Source organism: Terrapene carolina, unplaced genomic scaffold (assembly GCF_002925995.2).
Source record: "Terrapene carolina triunguis isolate 2854851 unplaced genomic scaffold, T_m_triunguis-2.0 Scaffold131, whole genome shotgun sequence".
Classification (NCBI taxonomy): domain Eukaryota; kingdom Metazoa; phylum Chordata; order Testudines; family Emydidae; genus Terrapene; species Terrapene triunguis.
Window position 1 is genome coordinate 21,605,531 of NW_020664482.1, and position 26,798 is coordinate 21,632,328.

Genomic DNA, 26,798 nt, shown 5'->3' on the forward strand with positions numbered 1-26,798 from the left:
TGCTTGCTGGGCTGGTGCCTGGAGCTGGCCCTGAGCTTGGGACTCAACTGCAAAGAGTAAAGATACAGACCACTTGCTAATGTGCAAAAGAGCAATAAAATATAGACACTGAATGGCAGTAAAAGAGTGCGGGGGAAAAGCCTGGGGAGAAGTGGCACCCTTCTGATGAAGTGTTAAAGCAAGGTCTGTCTTGCGCACCTTTGGTGATTCTCTACTGAGTTGATAGATGCCCAAACTTTGCCATGCCAAAACCCCATTAGCAACTTGCCAAGACCCTGAACGCGACACCTTATCTGTATAGGAATTAGCATTTTTTTTTAACATCAAAAGTAAAAATATGCAACATGCCTATTCATTTGAACTTGTATCCTCAGTTAACAGGCATCACTGGCAATAAGCACCTTTAGTTGATCTGCTTTGTTTTACTCTTTGCCTTGTCAATAGGAGAGGGCAGCTGCAGGCAAAAAATTTTAGGCTACCGCAAGCTGCTGTTGGTGCTCGGGCAGCGTTCTGCACTCCTGTGATCCAGGTGGAAGGGAAAGATACCAAGTTACTTTTCCAAAAGACAAAGGGGTTAACCCCAGTTTCCTGCCCACACATTTATGTTCTCTTAGTGAAAGCTATTGGGTGAGATCAAGTGTTAGGATTATGCCAGGTTGTTTAAGAGAGAGCCACGCTGCCTGTCATGACGGGAGGTGAGATTCAATGAAAGGGGGCATCCCTTCATTCCAGCAACTGAATTCCATCTCTGGATATTGTTCAGCTTGTGATGGGATGGCTGCTTTATTTGTACATGCAGGCCACCATTCTGCCCACAGAGACACAGGTGCCCCCTTCCATTTACATCAGCATATCTGCAGGCAAAATTGAGTCCCTAGACTCTGCTACTTATAGTCTTTTGTGCAACCCATTTCTGGATACCCTGTAAAAGATATTTAAGAAAGCTAAAATTCTCTTTTATTAAACCCCATAATGCTGCTCATTAAAGGGATCATCCTGCATTCCTTATACACCCAAAACTCCCAGGCAGCAGGAATTTTGGATGTACTGACCATGCAGGATTAGGAGCTAGATACATCATTCCCTGATTCAAACATTTTTTAAAGTCTCATCATCCCTTGGCACCACAGGCTGAGTTTGGTGACAAGATGCTGCAGTACAGTCAATAGCTCCTTAAACCTTTTTGTCATTCCATTGACTGAATAATACCTTCATCCTTTCACTCAAGCCTGGCATGCTCCCTTGCACTGTGTATCTGCAGGACACCAGGCCTCTGGTAGCATGCTAAGTATTATCTCGGTTAAAAAGCAAGAGCTAGGTATACTTGCTCATACAGCAACTGCATAGTACCATCAGCAGATATTTCCTGAGAAATACAAAATTTCTGAATAAAAACCTGATGTTGCTTTATTTTCTATCAATCATAAAAATAGCACAAACTCTCTTTGTAACTGCATCGTAACAAAATGAAATGCAATGAGTGGGGATTGGATATTTACTTTGACACTAGATTGTTGTAATTCTATAACATTGCAATGTTCTAAAACACTGCAATGAACACTAACCGTTCTTGAGGTTATTTGGTAAATTCCTGCATAATTCTGAGGTACAATCAATACAGCCTGTAATCACTATGACGTTATAGGGTCTATACTAATGTGGTTACAAGCTATTTAGTGTCTTCTAAAAAAAAAAAAAAAAAAAAAAAATCTGTGGAATTTTGACTCAGTGTCATTTGCACTACAAGACCCAATTGCAGGGACAACGTTAGCAGAATTAAATTTCTGCAGTATGGATTCTTCAGTCTACATCACTGACCAGAGATTACTGAACCTTTGTGAAACCTGCAAGTGACACTGGCCAGTGATACTGATCACAGCCAGAACCTATGCTCTGGAAATTCATCATAGTGATGGCAAAGCCATAACAGTAGGAGATAGAGATTGTGGCCACCACCAGCTTTTCATCTCTGACTATCAGAGTGAAGCTGGGTCACAAACAACTTTACATTTTGTGACAAAGTTCTTCCTCTATCTTGGTGGGTCCTGCGCTTATTGGAGGATTTTCTTGCCGTAGAGATTCACCATGTGGGTTGGGGAACAGCCCAGAGACCTTCCCCTCTGGAAAAACCCACAGTCCAGGTCAATTGGGAGGTTTGGGGGGAACCCGGGCCCGCCCTCTACTCCAGGTTCCAGCCCAGGGCCCTGTGGACTGCAGCTGTCTATAGTGCCTCCTGTAACAGCTACATGACAGCTACAACTCCCTGGGCTACTTCCCCATGGCCTCCTCCAAACACCTTCCTTATTCTCACCACAGGACCTTCCTCCTGGTGTCTGATAACACTTGTGCTCCTCTGTCCTCCAGCAGCACACTCTCAGCTCCTTGCACCTCTTGCTCCCAGCTCCTCTCACACACACCACAAACTGAAGTGAGCTCCTTTTAAAACCCAGGTGCCTTGATTAGCCTGCCTTAATTGATTCTAGCAGCTTCTTCTTAATTGGCTCCAGGTGTCCTAATGAGCCTGCCTGCCTTAACTGGTTCTAGCAGTTTCCTGATTATTCTAGTGCAGCCCCTGCTCTGGTCACTCAGGAAACAGAAAACTACTCATCCAGTGACCAGTATATTTGCCCTCTACCAGACTCCTGTATCCCATTGGTCTGGGTCTGTCACAATTTTTATTGAACTTTTTACAAGCAAAATGTCATCCCAAGGCCCTTTACAGCAAGGGAGGAGTGTTCATTTGAAAAGCTAAACAAATCAATGATGTCTTATGGTGAGATTTAAAAAACATGCAACAGTTTTAGAATCATAATTATTTTAAATATATATACACACACACACAGAGTAAATTTAGTGATGGTAAAAGGAGCTGGACTGACAGCCCTGGAAACTGATGTCCACTGTACTTGAAGAATTAAGTGCAATTCCGCCACTGGGTAATAAATCTCATTAAGAGAGCCCAATTAATTCTGTCTACAATGTTAACTGAGAAATGCACACATCGATCAAGTACGGATGCTTATGCAGCCCTATGGTTAAAGGATATTGCAGTCTTAATGGAAGGAGAAATCAGAAAGCACATTCAACAATTGTGTTTAAAATTTACCATAACATATGAAGAGATGGGCTACAATAAAAGCCTATCAGTGCTTCTCACACAGCACTATTTATAGTTCTGTGCAGCAAAGAACACCAAGACATTAGTGTTAGTAAATCTTAATATTCTCTGACACAACTGGGTTGGGCCATCCATTAGCACCTTCAAATCCTTTAAAAACAAATATCAGTTCAAAGAATTATGCTGTTAAAAATATGAACTTCCTAGGCACCAAGGGGGACATGATAAACTGACCTATTTAGGAAAGACCAACAAAAAGAATTATTTGTCTTGTGTAGCTATTATTACTTCTATTTATGCAGTGCCATCTCCATTTAAGTTGTGCTGTATTTGTCAGGGATTTCCATGCTGATTGGCTAGTGGTGACAGCTGTTTACAGGAGCTCAACTGCTATCTATTACAATTCTGACCTTCACAGCCATTTTTGTCATGTCATACTCTGATATTCAGTGCTAGCCTGGGCAAGAATATCATACCACTTCCTTAGCCATGGAGAACTCTATCTGCAACTAGGAGCAGGGGGTTGAATAAAGTGCCTTCATTAAAAGAAACTTGATGCTGTCTACTATCCAGGTAAGATGTGAAGAAGGTGAAAGCTTCAGCATAAAGATATAGATGTTATAATAGGATTGCCTGGTCAGCACAGCATCAAAAGAAGTTCTCAAATCCACAAGCACCAGCATGAATATTCATCCAAAACCTGTGTTACCATATAAAGAGTTTACTGCTCTGATAGTTGATCCTGCACAATAAAGTGCTCATAAAAGTCAGGTGCTTTTTAAATTGTGGACATGCTATCTACAGATATTCAGGTTTCTACCCTTGCAAAGTTTGAGAGGGGGATGGGACACATGCATCTTCCCATGGTTTGATACTTAGCACTGTATTATACCCAAGAGCAATACTCTTGCTCGTTTGCTCTACATTTTGCCTACTTTCTCATAGTATAGCAGATGCACATGACACTATATTGGAAGGGTGGCCAAACTTACTGACCCTCCAAGCCACACACAACAGTCTCCAGAAGTTTGAGAGCCGAGGCACAGCTGCCAGGGCTCAGGGCTTCAGCCCCACGGGAGGCACCTGCCGGAGTGTGGGGCTTTAGCCCCGCTCCTGCTGAAGCCCCGAGCCCTGGCAGGCATGCCCTGCGGGGCTGAAACCCCACAACCCCCCTCCCTGCCGGGCAGAAGCCCCTTCCCCAGCACTCTGCTGCAAGGCCGAGGTCACAAGCTCTCCTCTCCCCCGCCAAAGTCTGGTAGGTGAAGAATGGGGGGGGGGGGGGGCGTGCGGCGCTTCAAGAGTCACATTTTAACTCTAAAAGAGCCACATGTGGTTCATAAGCCACGATTTGGCCACCCTTGCTATACTGCATGATTTATAATTTAATGGGTATTGGCGTTGGCACCACACGTAGACTACATATCGAATTACACTTGAATACTTGAAAGTCTAAACAATTTATGGCCACTGGTAATGCTAGTGCTTTATCACGTGTTGTCTTAAATAAGTTCTAACACAGCAAGTCTGTTGGTCATTGTGCGCATGGATGTGAGTTGTGTTTCCCACATTTAGTGCCAAACTCCCTGTAACATCAGCACACAGTGTGCTCACTGCTTTTCACTTCTCCCAGATAACCCAATGCTCAGCCCAGCCCTCCTCACCTGATCATCTCATTGTGGAGCCTTTGAGGACACTGAAGAAGAATTAGATGAAGAAACCAGGGACTCCTTGAAGCCCACCTAAAAGCAGTTGCTAGTCAAGGTACCTATCAGAGGAACTGTTATAATAAGAATGCCCAAATGATGACTAGAGCTGCTCAAATAGTCAAATTCATTGTCTGTGAGGATTAATTTTTTAAACTGCCAAGCAACCAAATTATTCACTATTTCTTCCCTGTCAATCATTGAACAAACTATTTGCTAATAATTCAACCAGACCCCTGAAATCATAGGTGAAATCTGAGGCCTAATTGCAGATGAGGGGGAAATTACTATTCTAAGGACATACAGCAAGACCTTCCACTTCTAACAATTTAGGAGCTCATACGTCACCATCCACACATCTCAAGAACCCCACATTATACATGATATAACTGAATATAAATGGGGAAAGGTCAGATTTGTCTGTCATGAGCTGGTGTATGGACTAAATAAACTTGCAGTTCACTCAGCCCACAAAATGGCCTTTTTTTTCTGACAGGGACTGTAAGATGGTGCAGTAGTGATGCCTCAATATGTAAGGAAATTTTAAAAATCTGCATTAAGCATATTAGGACTATGCAAATTAAATAATAAGTAGGCATCTGAAGCCATTGGGACTGCTGTCCAGAAGCAGCACTTTATGCAGTGATTTTTTTGGATTTTTGTTTTTTGACACTATCTTTTTTTCTACTTTGCAATTAAAAATACACATCTTAGTGTGCAGGAGTGACACTTAGGTTGCATTGTAGTATCAGTGTAAAAATGCCTGGAAAAAGAAGTGGTAACAGATATGAAATGCTTGCATAGCCTAGCACTAAATGTCAGGGTCCGTGCCTTACAGATGGCTGTGAAGATCAGAATTCCCAGAGATGGCAGCTGTGCTCCTGTAAACAGCTGCCACAGTCAGCCAGTCACATGGAAATCCCTGACGAACACAGGACAACTTAAATGGAAATGGCGCTAAATAAATTATAGGGGGCCAGTCTCCAGACACTGGAAATAAATGGAGTTCGCCGTTATTTCAAGTTGCATCCAAATTAGAAAAAAAGTTCGTATTTACCATAAAAGATTATAATTTAAAAAAAAGAAAAGAAAATAAATTTAGTGTGGGAAAAAGTTGGCAGCCTAGGTCAGAGCCTGGAAATCCTGCATCTATCACCAGATTAGGGACCGGCTGTGCAAGCTTTGCTTCCTGCCATCCAATATGCTTCAATACTAATGTGATTCATGACCCTCTAGGGATGAAAGGGAAGTTCAGTCTCCATGGCTCATTTAGTCCTTGGCCTCTCTGCAGAAACTGCCCACAGGAGGGCCAGTTACTGGTGGTTTCTGTGATGCAAACCTGGTAGTATGCCTCATAGTAAGGAAGGGACAGGACTTGGTTGTAATGAATATAAAGGAGATTCTTCACTGAAATTGCTGGACTCAGGCACTGTGGCTGACACAAAATGTCTTCCAACTTCATAGCTTAGACTAATCACTTATGGAAGGGACTGGCTGCAGACCACCAATTCATTCCACATCTACAAGTGAACCAGTATTACATGGTAGTGGCTTTAGATTACTACAGCTTTGACATGCATTTGAACTGGCAACCTAAAGGGGAAAGGTTCCATACCCCATTACCACATCTCATAAGCCCATGCACACATTGCAACAACAGAGGAGCTGGAAGCAAACTTTCCCAAAGTTAGGAATTGTACAGAACTGGAGGGGTTTGGTCCAAGCCCACATGGAGTCCAGGGCAATAAGACAGCTCTGGTAATTCACGAAGTTGGTCCCTGCTTTCCCACTCCAGTCCAAATGTACATGGTGCCCCAAGTTCAGACAACTGAATTTTAAGTCTAGGATACTATCTCCCCCACGTACCCCTTTTGATATTGTATAGTGGTATCACTGAAACCTGTTGCACAGAGATCAATATGATGTCATGTAGCGAAGACTATAATGCTTAAGAAGCATCTAAAAAACAGAGAAAGATGATGCATCTCTCCAGTTGACTTAACAAGACATTAACTGCATTTGACAGGATTTGTGAGCTGCTCTTTAGGTATGCTGAAAATTCCCTTTCATGCACAGACATTGGCAACCCCCGGTGCACTTCATCATTTACTCTGTCTGCCAACTGAGTATTAGCTTTCTGCCATCTATCTCCTTTCCTGACACCTATCTCCGCCCTCCTGTAGGTGGTTCTGAGACCCAGTAAAGTGAAAGACATGCAATTATTCTTCAGAAATATCCATCATATTACACTGTGAGAAATAGCATAAGATATACTTTAAGGGCTTATCCTGCTATGTACTCAAGAACTCTATGGTATGGTGATTCACCCTGCATGATAATGTATCCAGTGTGAAAGGAATAAGAAAATCAGAAATGGGAATGTATTTTCATGATCAGATTAGGAATGTTATGAAAGTATGAAGGATCTGTACCTTGTCATAGCAAGGGACGAGGAGTCAGGACCCCTGGATTCTATTTCTGTGTGAACTTGCGCAAATAATTTAACCTCTGTGCTTCAGTTTCCCTGTACAGTGTCTAACTTATATGTTTTGTGAGAATTTAATTAATGTTTCAAATATGCTTTGAGATTCTGTGATGAATCAATGCAGTATTTGGCCCAATATCTATACACTGGTTGCTTTTTTATGTACAATCTGCTCAGAACAATACATGACAGTATGCATCATATGAACTCTGCCTACCCTCTAAGAAATTAGATATTTTAATAAATTAAGTTAACATATATTCCATAATCAAGCTACATGAATTTGAAATTCCTGGTGCTAATGGGAACTCACTTAAAGTTAATTTTTCCCCAACTATCTCATGTTTTCCTACAATCAATTAAAATGCATCTGAGGGAATGACAAACCTGCTTGGTGGTTGCAATACCATTCAATTAAGAGCCATTAGTGTGTGCACCAAAGAGGAGCTGGAGGCATCTTATTGATATCTGACGGCCACAGCTAGCTATCAAAAAGGAGCTGGTAGCACCAGCTCAGTTTCTAGTGAACTGCCATCCACATCACAAGAGAGAAGGATAAGTGAACAGATAATATAGTAATGAGTAAAGAGCTAGACAGACATACAGACAGAATATCAGTCAGAATATCAAATGTCTGGGATGTTTGCCTTAGTCTATCACCCCAAAATACAAATATAACAGGCGTTTATTGCCTGTTCCCTGACATGCCCCCTATAGGGTGTGTATATGTACTGACATATATATACACTCTTAACTCAGGGGTGGGCAAACTTTTTTGGCCCGAGGGCCACCTATGGGTATGGAAATTGTATGGCGGGCCATGAATGCTCATGAAATTGGGGGTTGGGGTGCAGGAGGGGGTGAGGGCTCCAGCTGGGGGTGCGGGTTCTAGGGTGGGGCTGGGAATGAGGGGTTGGGGGTGCAGGAGGGAGATCAGGGCTGGGGTAGGGGGTTGGTGCATGGGACAGGGTTAGGTGTGCAGGCTCTGGGCTGCGCTTACCTCAAGCAGCTCCCGGAAGCAGCAGCATGTCCCCCCTCTGGCTCCTATGTGGAGGCACAGCCAGGCAGCTCTGTATGCTGCCCTGTCCGCAGGCACCGCCCCTGCAGCTCCCATTGGCCGCAGTTCCCAGCCAATGGCAGCTGTGAGGGCGGTGGCAGCGTGCGGAGTGGAGCCCCCTGGCTGCCCCTTCACATAGGAGCCGGAGGCGGGACACGCCGCTGCTTCCAGGAGCTGTGTGGAGCCACGGCACGCGTGAAGCAGGGCAACCCCCCGACCCTGCTCTCCGGCTGGAGCGCCGGAGTAAGGCAAGCCTTGGACCCCCCCACACCCCAGTGGGAGCTCAAGGGCCTGATTAAAATGTCTGAAGGGCCAGATGCAGCCCCCGGGCCGTAGTGTGCCCACCCCTGCTCTAACTAAAGAAAATGTCCATCTGCTTGTGACCAGATGCCAAATTCAAGGTTCTGGTGCCACTTTTCAAAGCCCTGATGGGATAAGCCCAAGCTACCTAAAAAATTGCCTCTTCCTCCACAAGTATGACCATCTGTAATAGCTAGTCTGTTCCCCTGGAACAGGGGTTCTCAAACTTGGTTTGCGGCTTGTTCAAGGTAAGCCCCTGGTGGGCCGCGAGACACTTTGTTTACCAGAGTGTCCACAGGTAGAGCCACTCGTAGCGTCAAGTGGCCGTGGTTTGCTGTTCCCAGCCAATGGGAGCTGCAGGACGTGGCGCAGGCCGGGCCACCGCTTCCCGCAACTCCCATTGGCTGGGAATGGTGAACCGCAGCCACTGGGAGCTGCGAGCAGCCATACCTGTGGACGCTCAGGTAAACAAAGCGTCTCGCAGCCCGCCAGGGACTTACCCTGAACAAGCCGCAAACCAAGTTTGCGAACCCTTGCTCTGGAACAATCAAATGCTGAACCACAAGGGTGAGACTCATGCTCACAGAAGACTTCTCAGAAACTGGTCTGTGATTGTGTTCTTCATTTAAACAAAATATTAGAAAGACCACGAATCTCAATGTCTTTGAAATAACATACAAAGTCACTTCTTCAGCTTGGATTTCTCTAATAATGATAGTAACCAATCAACAGAGGGATGGCAGGGGAGAAACAGAGATCCTTGCTAATTCTTTTAGAATCTGTAAGATTCTCAGATAACACAGTGATAAGCATGATATAAAAACCTAGTTAAGAAACCAGTTAAATATTGTGTTTAAATGGTAGAGCAATAAGTTAAACACTGTGTTTCTGTGGAAAGGCTTCAATTTCTAATAGAAGGTATTTACTGAAGTGTCAAAATGGCTCATCATTTTGAAACAGAGTCTGACAGATTCCAAAGGGAGCCAACCTATTATTGAGGAAAGCTGCTTAGCTGCTTCCAGTACTGATCTGAGCGAAGCCTGTGTTGAACTCTGCTTTCCCTTGAAAAGCTCTCCCTTTAGCAGCAGGCTGGGAGTGCTTCAGAAAAGTCCATGGAAAAATCCCAAGTGAAAACAATAAAAAAGGAAGAAAACTCAAGCATTTACTATATATGTTCTGGATTCACTTCTCTTTCAGACTCTGACTAATTTCAAGGATATACACAACCTGCCTAAAGAAACATAACTACAGATGCACTATATTAAAGTACCTGGATATGCAAAGAGTATCCAAAAAAGCACCTGCGATATTTGCAAACTAACTATTTTGCACTGGGAAAAAATGCACATTACTCTTGCAAACAGGTACACGTGAAGGCAAATGGTTAAAAATCCACATGCTAAATAAAGCACTGTGTATTTGGGAAGAAATCTAAAAATGATGAAAATGGGAAGACAGACAATAAGGTAAAGATAGAGGGCGGATTTTGTTCTCCCACTGGTATAAATGAGGAGTGTCACATTTCAGGGTAATTGCACCTGTATTTCCCCTCAGTGGTCCTGGAAGGGCATCCACGCTCAGGCTTCCGGATTCCATGGCTATTTCCTCTCTTGGGTTGAGACCGACATCTCTCTCCCTTCTGACCAGGGTATTTCCAGGTTGTACAGTTCCCTGCCTTCACTGTGTTATCCCCAGCAAACGACAGTTTGCCTGAGCAGGCCTGCTTGTTTTCTATTCTGAGGTGGTTAACCACATACTTCTTTCTAAGCATGCCTATTTTATCTTAAGAGAAAACAGGGTAAAAACAATAAAATAACCTACATGCATGCAAATAAGCCGACCAGAGATCACCCCAACCCTAACATGGGCTCTGGCAGGAGCAGTCCTTCCAAACCCCACCCAAAAGGGTTTCCTTGTGGTTTCAAGTATCTCACAACTTCAGCTCAGAACAAGCATACCGTCTTATATGGCCTCAGTAGGGCCAGTCCTTCTAACATTTCCCTAAGGATTGGGGCGCTCTGTGCTGGATCAGGAAGAAGGACTTGAGCCTGTATAAAACCAGGCTATTTATCCAAAAATCCTTTCTTTGGCTGGGTCTACACTACAGCGGGGGTCCGACCTAAGATACGCAACTTCAGCTACGTGAATACCGTAGCTGAAGTTGCGTATTTTAGGTCGGCTTACCTGGCGGTGAGGACGCGGGAAAGTCGACCGCCGCCGCGCTGCCGCCGACTCCGCTGCCGCCTCTTGCTGAGGTGGATTTCCAGAGTCGACGGCAGAGCGATCAGGGATCGATTTTACCGCCTCTTCACTAGACGCGGTAAGTCGATCCCCGATAGACCGATTGCTACCCGCTGGATCGGCGGGTAGTGAAGACATGCCTTTTGTCTGGTTGTCCCTGGAGAATCCAGTTTAAACTAGCATATGTGAACCTCTCCAGGGGCTGGCTTCAAAGGGTCTGATAACCAGAGCAATTATATTAGCATCCCCCTCCTTCTAGAGGAGTTACATACAATCCACAACAACACATACACAATTGCATTTTTAATACAATGGATGCAAAAGGTATTAAACCTAATTCAATAAGGTTTAACTTAATTCAGTAAAGTTTATCTTAATTCCACAAGATTTGTCCAGGATGTTGCAGAATATTGTTCAGTCTGTCACAAGCAGTAACTCTTTTGAAGTTAGTGGAATTATACCGGTGTAAGGTAGAGGAAACTCAAACCTAAGGAACTCAAGGACATGGAGAAGCAGACAGAGGCAGTTATTTTGAAGACAGCTTAATACTAGAACAGGGAACTCACTGTGCTTTGTTATTGACCCAGTTTGGTTGCCAGTTGCTGCTTGATAAACAGATGACATATAGATTTCAATTGAGCTTGCTGGAGAAATTGATAAAATGTATAACATGAACATCATGAATTTAGCTATGCAATTTCCAAAAGAACAAGGCATCATACTCTCTGGAAATGTTTGGGATGCTGAAAAATCACTGACATTGCATTACATATTCTTGAAATCACTCTCTGAAAAACATTTGTTTTAAACTTCCTTTTTCAGATGCTGTTCCCCCCCCCCCACACACACAGTTTCCCATCAAGGTTTGAATGTGTAATAAATGAAAAAAAATTGTTTGATAGTGTGCTTGTGTTTCCTCACACAGAAAGGCGAGTCTATCATCATTTTGGAGTGCTGGTGGGAGGAAGTGGCTGCACTTTCCTATGGATTTTAATGAGCTCCTCAAACCAATTTTAGGACTGTTTTATTTGAATTATGATCTGCTTTGTGTCTCGTATTTTAATTACACTGTAATCATAAGATGAGAAGGATCCAAAAGCATCTTACAGTCTACATATGCCTTTCCCATTGAAATGTTGCCAACTGTGAGGATGAACATGTGTGTCAGCTGTTTAACAGCACAGCACATTAGGACAAAAAGTAAATAATAATATATCCACTTGAAAGTGCAAATTAAAATTAGGAAAGCACAATATAATTACTCAGCTTGGAATCTAGGGCAAGTCACAAAGGCTAATACCCAAATCTTTGCAAAAAAAGACTTGGGATCCTTAGTATCAAAGTGGTAAAGTATCTTATTGTTTTAAGTCTCATCTAAAGACAACACTTTCAGCAGCATAATGTCCTCTAGCACCACATGGAGGTAACAGATTTGTTACTGACATGGAGCAAAAAATGCTAAATTACTTGATCTCTCATAGCACTTCCTTCAGGACCAGTGCTTTTCTTGGAAGTCTCTCATCCACATACTTACCAAGTCTGATCTAACTTTGCCTATAAAAGCTGACAAGATCACAATACAAGACAGTATGGCTGCTTCTAAAAAGGAAGTTTACCTTTTTCACAAAAGATTTTAGCCCCTCCCCATCCTATTCTGTAGCTCAATGGAAGTAGAACCCTACTGTGTCTTCTTTCTGCCAGGCAGAGCATAATTAAAAACAGACACCTGCCAGTCACTCCATTACTTTTACTGTAATAAAATGATTCTTTTTTATGTGCAGTGGCTCATGACTGGAGTTCTAAATATTTTTTACCATGGAGTCCCTATTCCCTTCTGCCTGGCACCAAATACTTATGAAATTAAGTCACTTAATTTTAACAAGGAGCATGTCCTTCAGCCAAGTAGTCCAGCCAAGATTACATAAACTGCATGTTTCCATAGCCACCAGAATATGAATAATCCTTTAGTTTCAAGATTTAAATAATTCTATAAAATTCAATATTTACCCATTAGAAAAATTCTTCAGTTTCTCACAAACACCGATCTGTAACATTTTTGTTCCATTTCATCTTGCGGCACCATTTAATTCCTGTCTACTTAAACCTGTATAGTAATGATGGCTATTAATATTTCATCTGTGTGCACAACTTCTGATCTGCCATGGACAACTGCCAGTCTCAAACAACACTAAGCCGCAGACCAGTCCATTTCCTAATTGAAGATATGGATTAATTGGAATTGAAACCACCATTTTCAAATGCAGCAGGCCCTCTGCAGTAACCCCTCAGAGAGAGACACATTCCATATCATTTTCTGTGCAATATTTTTAAGTTAAGCATTCTGTTCAATGATTTACAGAGTCTGGGTGCTACTTGGCAGCACTTTCAATGTCTATGCTGGTAAAGACAAAAATTCTTGATATTTTTAACTCTAAACACTTATTTCTCAGATTTCAAATATTTAAGTTTAACGTTTCTGGGTGAAAACACCTGGGTATATAATGAGTTACATAAATTTTATCCATCATCAGAGTATGGTGTGAGGCCAGTCCACCACTGGGTAATGAATTTCATTATGAGAGCCCAATTAGTTCTGTCCACAAGGTTAACTGGATTACAGTCACCTGAGAAATGCACACACCCATCGAATATGGATTCTTATGCAGCACTATGGTTAAAAGGGATATTGCAGTCTTAGTGGATGGAGACATCAGAAAGCATTTGCCTGTACTAAGACATTCAACAATTGTGTTAAATTTAAACATAACATATGAAGAAGAGATGAGCTGCAGTAAAAGCCTGTCAGTGCTTCTCACACAACACTATTTACGGTTCTGTATAGAAACAACTCCAGTACATTAGTGGTAGCAAATCTTAATATCCTCTGACATAACTGGGTTGGGCCATCCATTAGCATCTTCAAATCCTTTAGAAACAAATATCGGTTCAAAGAATATGCTGTTCAAAATATGAACTTCCTAGGCATCAAATGGTACATTACAACAATAAACTGACCTGTTTAAGAAAGACAAAAAAAAATTATTTGTATCCTGGACTCCAAACCAAATGACTCAAATGTGAAGACAATACTTGCCCTGAATAAATGTCAAAGGAATAAACCTGTTAGAGTAATATATTTTTCATGCACCAAAATTATGAATTTAAAAGGGATTGGGTGGATCAGGAGATTGAAATGAAATGTCAGAATCTTTCATCTCTAGGAAATCAATTCAAATTCTGACCAAGTCAGTAACCTAAAGTCATTACCTATTTTCATAAAATTGGTAATGAGAAAGTGTTGAATTGTGGGGAACGGTGTTTAGTGGTGAACTGTAAGGCTCTATCAGTTTTTGTTTTATTTGATATCTTAATTAGTGATCTGGAAGAAACTGTGAAGAGGTTGGCCTAAGCTGGTGATCATTTATGTCCCAGAGCATGAAAACAGGAAGCCTATCTTAAATTACTCCAAATTGTGTTCTTACTCATTTTGGAATCTTATTATGCTGTTAGCTTCACTAAACTCCTCAGATGGAAATACAACAATAAATAACAAGTGAATCCTTGGGTTAGAGATGTATTAGCACATGGTACAAATTTTCTTGATATAGAGGGCAGACCTTTCTGAATATATATATATTTTTTCATTTTCTCATAGTGGACCACAACTATAAGTGTGTTCTCCTTTCACTGTCACGCCACCAACTCTCATTTTCTGTCATGTGGATTATTTCCCCTCCCATTCACAATCACACAAAATCTCTGTAGCATCTTTAGCAATTTCACAAACGGAAACAAATAAATATGAGGAAAGTATTTAATGCAGGTGTCACTTTTTTGATTTGGCAGGCTGAGTAGAAAGGAGAAGGGCCAGCATAGTGTGAGCAGCCAGCTCTCTGTACATGCCAGCAAATGCTCTGCAGACCACAGCCTGAGAACCATTGCCTATCCATCTCCATCTTGCTCTTTACTGTCTCCCTCCAATTATGCAGTCATTAGCTACACCGTGTATCCTGATCTACAGTGGCTAACCTGTCTTGTACATTATTCTTTTGTATTACAGCAGTGCCCAGAAGCCTCCTTCAAGATCAGGGCCGCAGGGTGCTAAAAGGTGCCCAATGCTAGCCAAACATGGGCGAAGACGAGGTCCCTACTTTGAAGATCTCACAGTCCAAACGTGACCGTCCCAAGAGCGCAAGCCAAACACTGCGTGAAGCACAGATCCGGACAAAACATGCCAGTGACATGCTTCTGGAGGCAGGCCAGGGCCCGGGAAATTTGTTGGGGGGAGGGATAGCTCAGTGGTTTGAGCATTGGCCCACTAAACCCAGGATTGTAAACTCAATCCTTGAGGGGGCCATTTAGGGATCTGGGGCAAAAAAACTGAGCAGGGGGTTGGACTAGATGACCTCCTGAGGTCCCTTCCAACCCTGGTGTTCTATGAACCTCCTTGCCTGCACCCCTCGGCTATGTCTTGTCTAAGGCTACATGCAAACAAAGGGCTGGTTTTCACTGTCAGCCAACTCCAGACAGGATACTGGGCTGGATGGACCTTTGGCCTGACCCAGTAGGGCCGTTCTCATGTGCTGCCAACCCTATGCGGACACGGCCCTGGGGGCTTCTACCGCCACGGAGCGAGCTGGGGTCAGGCGTAGACTGAGCTCTATTAGCTGGGGCAGCCGGGGCCCGCGCCCAGCCAGGCCGCCCCGGCCCTTTCTCCGTCCGTCACTGGCAGGCTCGGAGTCCGGGCCCCCTTCCCCCGCAGCAGTAGCGGCAGCTGAGCCAGTCCGGCCCCCGGCCCGCGCGGCTAGAGAGCCGGGGGCAGCGGCCGCGCTCGGAACCCACGTGCGGGCTCTGGGGAGCGGAGGGGAGGCGCCGCCGCACCCGGGGCGGGGAGAGAGGCCGGGCTGGCTGCCCGGGCAACGGGAGCGGCCTGCAGGAGGAGGTGAGGCTGGGGGTTCCCCGTTCGGAGTCTCGTCCCCCAGAGCGGCTCTCCCCGTGCGGGGGAGGGGGCGACGCAAAGCCCCTTCCCCGGTTTGAGGGTCTCCCCGTGTTCCGGGGTGGGGGGCGGACACAGCCCCTCCCCGGCTTCTGGGGGTCTTCCTCTGCTAGTGGAGGGGGGATTTTAGTGCAGGAGCCTTTGCAATAACATTGGCTGCATCTTTGACACAAGATGTGCTGGCCTTTTGCATCTCTCATGCCCCGTGGGATCAAGCCTGGCTTAGAACTTAAATGGGAAATGGGCAAGGCAACACTCCAGTTTGCAGGAAGTTGTGTTAGCACTTGGCAGTTCATTGTGGTGTTGTCCTTCAGTGTGTCCTAGAAGTGCTGCTATGGAAGGGGGTGTGAGCGGGTTGGGATGTGCACCAGAGGATTAATGCAAAGCATGAGTACACACTGCTGGTCTAGGTCCAGCAGTGGATGGGAGCAGCAGGCTACATTCATTATTTCTTCCTCACTCCTGCACTCTGCAGCAACTGGATGTAGGCTGCTTGGTTACATGGAGTGGGAGGCTCTGAAGTTTATCCTGAGCTTGAGAATTCCTGTCCTTAGCCTTGCTGTACTTCACTGTATTTTCCTCAAGTAAAGTGCTTTCTTTGTGCCTTTCTCCAGTTTTCAGGAATATTTATGCCATGTAAAGATCCTTCAGCTCATTTAGGAAGAATTGGGATAGTAACACCAATGTATTCCTGATCAATTTCCAATTTGAGTCACTGCATTCTGCCTCCCTGCATTTCTCCTTCAGTTTCAATTGAGTACAGGGCTGATCACTTCATGTCCTAAAATGTTGGATAATTTAGTTGTGAGTTGCCCTATTCCACCCCAGAGTTAGCTGCATTTTCAACTGCATTTTTTCATTTAGAAAGCAGTCCCCTTACAGTTTGCGCTAGCATCCTGGAGAAAGTATAGATTATGCACTGAAATTTTCAATCTGCATTTCCCTTAATGGCATGTCTTTTCCTTTCCTTTTTAATAGCTGCCTTTTTATTTCTAATAAGAACTACAGCTGGAATTTGAGTAATCAGAATTATAGATCCCCAATATGTATTTTTCAGTGGAGGGGGATCTCCACCTTAGTAGCTGTTATTACATGCAAATATATGGGTTGTTTTCTATTGCACACAGGAAAAAAATATTTGAAACATTATCTGACAGATTATGGGGGTGTTGAGGAAACACCCCCACAGGACATGCCCCCAACTCTATTTTCCCCCTTATTCTCAGCTGCCAAACCTTCTTACAATGCCTAATGTAGTTGCCTCTCAACCACCTCCCCACTGTCAAACAGTTCTGCAGCCATAATTCAGCCCAAGGGTACTAAACATTTCTGCAACACTTAATGACAAACACCCCCTAAATCCATTATATTCTTGATGGTAACTTAGAACACCAACTTAACCAGTAGAAAGTATCCCCATTCCTGACGGTTGTACTATGCTCTTTGTCACTCTCTTTTCTATTGAGGTGTTGAGAATTGTACACACTATTCCAAGTACAATGTCACCAATATCACACAAGGAGAAACTGTGGCCTCCATAACTCACATGGTACCTCTTAAAAAAAAATTTTTTTTAAAGAACACCTTTATGCATAGTGAGTTGCCAGTTTTCCACGTGTTTGTGAACTTCTGTGATGAGCTCTTATTTCTATGTGACATAAGCCTAATAAACAAAAATGTGATTTTTGTAAAACCTTCCTTTGCTATAAAATTAGGGAGTATTCTGAAAGAAGATGATGTCACTACTAGAGTTCCAAGGGAAAAGAGCAGTCAAAAAAGCTAACAATATTAGGAACCACTAAGAGAAGGATAGATAAGACAACAGAAAATACAATGCCACAATATAAATCCATGGTACGCCCACACCTTAAATACAGTGTGTGATTCTGGTCACTCCATCTCAAAGAAGATACATTGGAATTGGAAAAAATACAGAGAAAGCCAACAAAAAAGATTAGGGGTATGAAACAGCTCCTGTAGGAGGAGAGATTAAAAAGACTGGCACTATTCAGTTTAGAGAAGAGATAAGTAAGGGGGGATATGATGTAGGTCTATAAAAATCATGAATTGTGTGGAGAATGTAAATAAGGAAGTGTTATTTACCCCTTCATGTAAACACAACAACTAGAGGTCACCCAATGAAATTAATAGGCAGCAGGTTTAAAAACATACATAAGGATGTACTTCACAATGTACGGTCAACCTATGCAGCTTGTTGCTATAAGATGTTGTGAAGGTCAAAAGTATGTTAAAGAAAGAATTAGATAATTCATGGAGATTAGGTCTATCAGTGGCTATTAGCCAAGATGATCAGGGATGTAACCCCATGCTCTGGGTGTTCCTAAGCCTCTGACTGCCAGAAGCTGGGACTAGCTGATGGGGAGTGGATCTCTTGATAAATAGCCCTATTCCGTTCATTGCCTCTGAAGCAGCTGGCTCTGACCACTGTTGGAAGACAGGATACTGGGCTAAATGGACCACTGTTCTGACCTAGTATGACCATTCTTAGGAAGTAGACTGAAATGAGTGATGTAAATTTTGTTCCCTTCCATTTAACAAGTTACATACCTTGCAAGCAGAACCCACTTAGGCCATGTCTACACTAGCGAGCTTACAACGGCACAGCTGTGCAATTGCTTGTGTAGCTGCTCTGTGCATATGGGAGAGAGCTCTCCCATTGACATAATTAAGCCACCACCAGTAAGTGGTAGTAGCTATGTTGGCAAGAGAGCTTCTCCTGCCGAGATAGTGTTGTTCACACTGGTACTTCTGTCGGTGTAACCTGTGTCGCTCAGAGGGTCCCCCCCCCCCACACACCCCTGAGCAACATAAGTGATACCGCCAAAAGTGCTAGTGTAGACATAGCCTTAGGCTATGACTTCACAAGTTAATTTGCTGACATTTGTTCATCATTGGAAACATACTGCTGCTAAGACTGCAAGTGGTCCTGATGCTGGTGCCAACAGAACAGTGTTGCTAAAAGATGTCCAGAATAGTGCGGGGTGGTAAATAGTTTTCCTGTTCTGCATAGGAATGAACTTGAAACATTTAGAAGCTTTGTGAGAAAAGCAACAAGAAACCCTCATTCCTCCATTAGCTAATAGCTCACTGGTTAAGGGACTACTTATTTGGTATGTGGGAGACCCTGGTTCAAATCCTGATCTAAATTACACAGAGCAGAGATTTGAGTTAGGGTCTTCCACATCTCAGGTGAGTAGCCCAATCACTGGGCAATTGGCTATTCTGGGGTTAAATTACATCCTGGATGTGAAAAACCTTTCTTGATGAGTGTTTCATTGAAGCTGGTACATTCCTGCAAAAAGAAAAAAAAATTGATTTCAACAAATCAATATTTTTCAATTAAAAACATCAAATCAGAAATAGCTGAATAGCTCTAGTTCAGAACATGTGGTTTGTGAAATCCATTTCCAAATCAGAAATATATCAAATTATACTTTGTGATAGAGCTTTACAAAAAATATTCGTCCTGCACAGGAATTACAAGTTTTCGAATGTTTCTTTATTTCAAACACTAATCTACATAGAGAATAGTTTCTTCCCTGATTTTACTTGCTAGTGCTTTAAATAGTTTGAGAATGTGGTGGCCCATTTGGAGTGTGAATTACTGCTTACAAAGAGAGAAGAGAGCACCTCTTTTCCTCAGGTTTTCCTCTAGAATCCTTCCCATGTTCTCTGGCTTCATGTTACAGCCATCTTTTGTTGCCACTTCTGTAGCTGGCCCAGGGAGTTACTACAGAGCATTTCAAATCATCTCACCTCCACGATTCCTCCCTCCCAAAGCCCTCAATAGAGAATTTAACCTGCTGTTTGCAAAAGCGAGTACATATCTGCTACATCCTCATTATTTTACATAAGACCTGCTGTAGTAGGAGCACATCTAATTTGGTCTGAAGTCTGTTTAGCTGTAATTTTGGCTTTCCAGGATATTCCAGCATTGTGTGAAAGGTTGCTGCTAGTACTTAATTCAACTTGTTTAGTAACTTACCACTTTGTATTGTAAAGACAAGGTGATGTTGGTTACATCTGATGTTGTGAAGTGGTTCCAGCTCAGCCAATCCATCATTTTGCTGAATTCCTCCAGTTCCTTCCCCTTCTACCACCTTCTATGCCTGCTGTGGCTGAAGCTTCACTTAACACCAAGGTATTAGGTAAGTGTGTGCGTTAGAGTACTAATTGACTCCCAGCTTGCATTTCTTATTGTTATCCTCCCATGGCCTTGAACTCAGTAACCAGTTTCAATCCTGCATTAATGCTGCTGTAACAAGCAGAAGAAGTACATCAATGTTTATTAATATTAGAAAAGTTTAGATCAGAAAGTTTGATTGTTGAACCAGCCTAAAAGCAAAATAGAAACCCTTTTACAATCTGACATTGAGACCCTATCCTATTGCCTTCATAACCTATTCATCATTATGGCAGCCACTAACAGATGCAGTAGACAATAGGCTGTGAAACACTAATTTGCATTTCCATAAGTAGCTCTTAAAGCTTAATACATTACAAACCATCCTTAATTGAGCCTCACAACGTCCATGTGTGGTAGTTTACAGATGGGCAGGCCAAAGCCTAGGGCTTAATTTCAGAGGTGCTGAGTACTGGCAGTTTCTGTCAAAGTTAGTTGGAGTTGAAGTAGAGCATCTTTGAAAATCGGCCCTTATGGGCCATATATTAAAAAGGTATTTATGCGCTTAAATATCCAATTAGGTGCCTAAGTGGGATTTTCAAAAGCACCTTGTGTTTGCTGTCGGTCCACCTACCCGCTAGGGGGCAGTGGGGAGCTACGACGTCACTGGCCGGCCTGGGTCACGCCTCTGCCACTGGGGAATTAGCGGCGGGAAGGATGCCAGCCAGTGTCTGTAGCGCGCCCCTCAGGCAGGGGAGCGCCGGCACAGGTCCCGGCATGGGTTGGCCGGGTAGGGGAATGCAGGCCCACCCTACACCACTGCGTTCCAGCCCAGGGCCCTGACAGTGGCAGGACGAGGGTCCCGCCACTGGGTCAGCAGGGTCCTTCCGCTATATAGACTCACCACTGTGCAGCTCTGTCCCTGGGCTACTTCCTACCCGATTGCTCGTCCGAATCCCTCTGGTCCCGCCAGTGCGTCGGGATAGTCCGCTGTTGGCAGCTCCAGCTCCCCCTCAGGCTCAGGCTCCTCCAGCTCCTCGGCTGCTGGCAGCTCCAGCTCCCCCTCCGGCTCCTCCAGTCCCTCTGGGTACTTGGCAGCAGGCAGTCCTGGCAGCCCCAGTCCATCCTCCAGGTGAGGTTTCCACGGGTCCAGGGCCTCCCCTGGCGTGGCAGCAGGGTCTGAAGGGAGCAGCCCGCGGTCTGCGTCTGCCTCCCTCCCTGGTGCTGCCCTGACTGAGCTAAGGGCCCCGCCCTTTATACTTCCTGCTCCACCCCTCCCCTTCCGGGGGGTGTAGCGAGCTTGGCCTGGCCCCGCCCACTCAGGCTGAGAGAGCGGCCCTTTACCCTCAGGTTCGGAGGGCAGCCACCCTGGCTCCCTACACACCTAAACAGATTAAATATCTAACACCAGTTGAAATTAATACTAGTTTGGTGCCTAAGTTGCTTGGCACTTCTGAAAATCCCACTGCATCTTTACGTGCTTAAATACCTTTGAAAATCTGGCTTTCACCAAGCTCACAGTGAGTCAAGCATATAGAACTGCAAATAGAACCCAGGAATCCTGCTCTAGACAGTAGGGCCCAGATCCACAAAGGGACTTAGGCAATGTAGCAGTCAGCATCTTGGTGCTGAACTTTTAGGGACCTAGAAAGTCACAGGAACAGCACTGTGATCCACAAAGCTTGAGTTAGGCGCCTTGACTTCCTACCCACCAGGCTACAGAGGATACATCTACACTGCAATAAAAATATCTGCAGCACCAAGTCTCAGAGCCTGGGTCAATTGACATGGGCACAAAGGACTCTGGTTGGAGCCTTGGCTCTGAAACCTCATGAGGGTGGAGCATCTCAGAGTCTGGGTTCCAACCTGAGCCCAAATGTCTATACTGCTATTTTTAGCCCTGCAGCTCTAGTCAATTGACCCCAGTTCTGGGACGTGATGTCTTGAGTTTTTTATTGCAGTGTAGCCATACCCAGAGGCATTCTCACTCTCTGATCTAATGACTGTTTAAGTATTTATCTACAGTGGAACAGTCACTGGGGCAGAGAGAGAGATTGACTCTGTAGCCTAGAAGTGAGGGCACCCAAATGGGAAATGGGAGACCAAAGTCCAGTCCCTAGTCCCCCTTAACCACTTTCTCTTTAGAGACATTGGAACAGTGTCAATAGGAGAGATTGAGGGAGTCCCCACATCAGAATATCATATAGTCAGTAGTTAGAGTACTCACCTAAGAGGTAGGAAACCCCTCTTCAAATCCTTACTTCCCCAGTTAGTGGATTTTGTTGGAAGAAAAACAGGCTGACCCAGAGGCAGATTTGAGTAGATGGGCTTCTTTATTGTGGTACTTGTTCTCCTGGACCCAATTGTCCAGTAAGCACTGGATTAGTTACATCATACTCTTTATCTACATTAGTATGTAAATTCCTACATTTATTATAACATCCCCAAAACCCTTATAGAGTAATATGAATGCCCATACAATGAATATTGATAACCCTATACTGAATATAAGTATCCCTGCCCCTGATTACTATTTACCTCATTAACATATTCTACCGATAAATTTTACTTTGAAGATACACTTCTTTTGCTATAATTGCAGTCATGAACTCCTTGCATCAGCAGTTTGCAGGGAAGGGAGAAAGGGACCATGACCCCAAACTCGCCTGTGCAGCTGGGAAAGAAAGGGAGAGGGAGATAACACTACTTTACCCCAAAAGGCATCCTCATTCCTCAGGCAGCTGCAACCTTATCAAACCCTTAACAAGGAGAAGGGAGGGGAGAGGGGTAGCCCTAAATCTATCATCAGACACAAAGATGCCTGCACTTTATCAAGTGGAGCTGCCAGTCATCTCTACCATTGGTGGTACTTCCCTGCAAAGATTGGTCTTCCAGGATGTATGGGGCGTTGGCAGTAGCATTGTTAGTCTGCCTATTAGCAGCATGGAAGCACTGCCCACCTGATGCCCTGTAGACCCATGGTTAAGTCCAACAAATCCTCACACCTAGATCATGCTACATCTCTGCTGATTTTTAATTTTAAAAAGAAGCAAACAAACAAAATTAAAACATTTAGAGTTTGGGGAAAGAGGTTTCTTGCCATATGAACTTTCAAGAGTCCCATATTGAGTTAATATAAGAACTGTCTTGACTGCTAAAATAATGTTTGGGGACAGTATCTCAGGAATTTATTATCTATGGGTTTAGAACTGTTTTGGCATTAGCAGCTCATTCAGAATTGACAGTAGAAATAAAGAGACATGGCTGCAGGAGATGGACATTTGTGTTCTGAAGCCTGGGAGAACAGGAGCAGCAGCTATTATTGATCAGATCTTCATTCAGGGACACATACCGTAAACCAGTGCAATGCCATTGAAGTCAGTGGGTTCCCAAGTGGCAGAATTTGGCCCTTAGTGATATGTAGGGCCAAATTCTGCCACTTGGGAACCCATATGTAGATAGGCTCATATTTACTTTGGCAAGCTGATGATATTAGCTAATACATGGATGTGACTTGGTGTCAGGTCAGATATTTTCTTATGTATGTTATAACTGTATACTTAAGATTGAGGACAGATGAAAGAATCCCAAAGGATTTACATTACAAAGATTATTACCCAGCTTGTCTCAAACAAAATGTCATAGGTGATGTTATCAATACACAGTTCCCATAACTTTTTTTTTTTAAAAAACACAAAGTGTTCAAGGTACATAACATTGACAGAGGTAACACTTTTAGAGAGGTGTTAAGTTTCTGATCTTGTACGCATAGGCTTGCAACATGACCCATACAAAATGGATTTACAAATATATTTCTGGTTAGAAATTACAAATGCCTGTATATGGACAAGGTTCAGATTAATTTGTCATACCATTCAGCCAGCTATAATAGATCCTCTTTTTTGGGGCCCTGATCCTGTGCTATGGAACTCAATGGGAGTTCTGCCTTTAGCTTCAGTGAGAACAAGTTCAAGCCCTTTGTGTTCTGTTCAAGTTCTATAGAACTTCTGTTCACCACTATACACAGATCAATGTTAGCTGAAATTTAGGAGTATACTTAGAACATTGAATGCAACACATAATTTGGAAGTTAAATCTCTATGTTGCAAACTTTTGCTTTATGGCATTGGTAGGGTACATATTCAGCTAAGATCACTTTAGTTTTATAGTTATATCAATGGGAAAAAGTGAGCTATTGACTACGTGGGGTCTGATCCTGCAGTCCTTATGCAGGAAAAATTTCCATTGAGGTCAAAGATGGTAGTTACATGCGTGTCTGAATGCAAAGTTAAATATGGGTGAAATCCTGTCTCAGCTGAAGTCAGTGGCACCTATTGGTTTTAATGGATCCAGGATTTCACCTTATGTATGTACTGCAGATTCAAGCATTCTAATTAGTTGTGTATCCGTGTTTTGCTCTCTTATTGTGCCAACTTAATGTTTGTATGCAGTGTAGAGTTTAAGTGTAGGCCCTGATCCTGTAAAGACCAATGCTAGTGCAGAACGTTAAGCACTTGAATAGCTCTGGTGACCAAAAAAAACCCCACACAGTATCAGAAGAAAACAGCATTTCTATACATTTGGCTATGGCTACATTTTAAAAACTTGATCTTGCTTATTTTATCCTCTTCCACTAGGGCTAGGTCTACACTACCCGCCTGAATCGGCGGGTAGAAATCGACCTCTCGGGGATCGAATTATTACGTCTCGTCGGGACATGACAATCGATCCCCGAATCGACACTTACTCCACCAGCGGAGGTGGGAGTAAGCACTGTCGACGGGAAGCCGCGGAGGTCGATTTTGCCACCGTCCTTACAGCGGGGTAAGTCGGCTGCGATACGCAAATTCAGCTACGCGAATAGCGTAGCTGAATTTGATGTATCTTAAATCGACCCCCCTCCCTCCCCCCCGTAGTGAGGACGTAGCCTAGGATAGTGACCTACCCACTATTTCTTTATTCATGAAAATCTTGCTCCAGTATATATTTTGAGTACTCAGTGGGACTACTCTTGCTTAACATTTAAGCACCTGCATATTTGCAGGATTAGGGCCTTAATCATTCATTCCAGCATTCTTCCTTTACAGGAGTTATTTTTTGTGAATCGGTTTTTAAATGTTGCCATCATTATAAAGACTTTGTTCACAGAATAAATCATTTTTAACATGCAAGTACCTGTTCTCAGAATCTTTAGCCTCAGATAAAGAAAAATAATGACTCTCTCTCCAAGGACCAATTGTTTTGTTAAATTATAATCTTTTTTCAATAAGAGGTTGAGCTGTATTTAAATAGAGATTGGCTTTTTTTTATTTGACTTGGGCATTTGAAGTTTGGAACTGATCTGTTTTACATGAATGAATGAACAAAAAATGCAAATTGGATCTAAAATGGATGGCAATTTTTATTGCTCAAGAAATGTGGGATTAATATTTTATTAAACAACCTAAATTAAAGACTAGGGAAGGAAGAGTACCTGTAAGTACTTTATCATGTGAAGACATTTGTAGGCATACAAAAAAAACTCTGATCAGGCTGCTTCTAATTCTCTGTTTGCTGTGCTATAACAGTACCTAAATTGAGCAGAGCGTTTCCATGATTAGAATGGAGGAAATGGTTAAGACATAATCCTAATGAAAGAGGATAAAGTAAGCACATTTGATGCTTTAAAATGTATTAATGACCAATTATGTATGTGAGTATTGTTTTCTTCCCACAGTTTGGGTTGGGTTTTTGTTTGTTCATTTTCTTTTTTCCAATTTGGAATAAATCCCCATTAATTTAAGTATATCAAGCAGTTGATGTCTGTTTTCTTTCCAATTTTCAAAACAAAGCTGAGTAGTCCAAGGACGCTTTGTATTTCTGAGTGGCCAGTGAGAGGGATAAAAATCCACAGCAACAATTTCAATTTCTTGGTCATTTTTTCATATGAAAAATTTTACCCACAATTTAGTGTAAATTCTTAACATTAATTCTTAATACCACAATTGCATGGTTTCTTTTTAAAGCCTTTTATGAAAGGCAAGCTATCAAAAATTCTGCTATAGAAGGCAGTCATCGTAAAGCGGGATAGCCTGAATTCCTTACTTAGGGCTACAACCTTGTTTACATTGAGTAGTACATTACTCCAGGAATAGTTCTATGAATAAGGGTGGTAAAATCTGGTTGTCTGTTTTTACTCAGGCAAAATGTCCATGGACTTCAGTGGGAATTTTGCCTAAGTAAGGAATTCATAACTTGGCCTCAGTCTATTTGTAAATCTGTGAAGAGTATAAAAAATAGAAATCTAGCTAATTTGACAAATTGTCTGGTTCTGCACATTTTTAGAAATTAAAGGATATTGTCTTATGGTAGTTTTGATATCAAGAGACTTCAAGTATATACTTTAATCTTGTGAGCAACTACAGTGATAAGCCACATTTAGTACAGTTATGGCTGAAGTAATGATCTGTACTTATCTGCAGTAGTAGGTTATAGGGTATGTACATCTGCAATGAGGTTAAAATAAAATCACTTAAATTTTGATATATTGCAGATTCATGAAATAACTATTTCAGACTCGTATTTTGAGGTCAGGAGCGGTGCCAGAGTTTGCTGCCCTTAGGGTGACCAGACGGCAAGTGAGAAAAATCGGTACGGGGGTGGGGGGGGTAATAAGAACCGATACAAGAAAAAGACCCAAAAATCGGGACTGTCCCTATAAAATCGGGACATCTGGTCACCCTAGCTGCCCTAGGCGGCAGCGCTCCTCCTCTGA

General features: G+C 43.1%; 1 protein-coding gene across 2 annotated transcripts in view; it reads left to right on the forward strand.

Moving 5' to 3' along the window:
* Positions 1-15,810: 15,810 nt before the first annotated feature.
* Positions 15,811-26,798, forward strand: part of CUNH8orf48 (chromosome unknown C8orf48 homolog) — a 38,785-nt gene continuing 27,797 nt past the window's right edge. The window contains exons 1-2 of one of the 2 annotated variants that reach the window (XM_026653002.1): positions 15,811-15,846; positions 19,924-20,069. The gene's annotated coding sequence lies outside the window, so the exon portion shown is untranslated. Of the gene's footprint in view, positions 15,847-19,923; positions 20,070-24,834; positions 24,869-26,798 lie in introns of those variants that run through there. The other variant, XM_024209279.1, reaches the window with a different exon arrangement.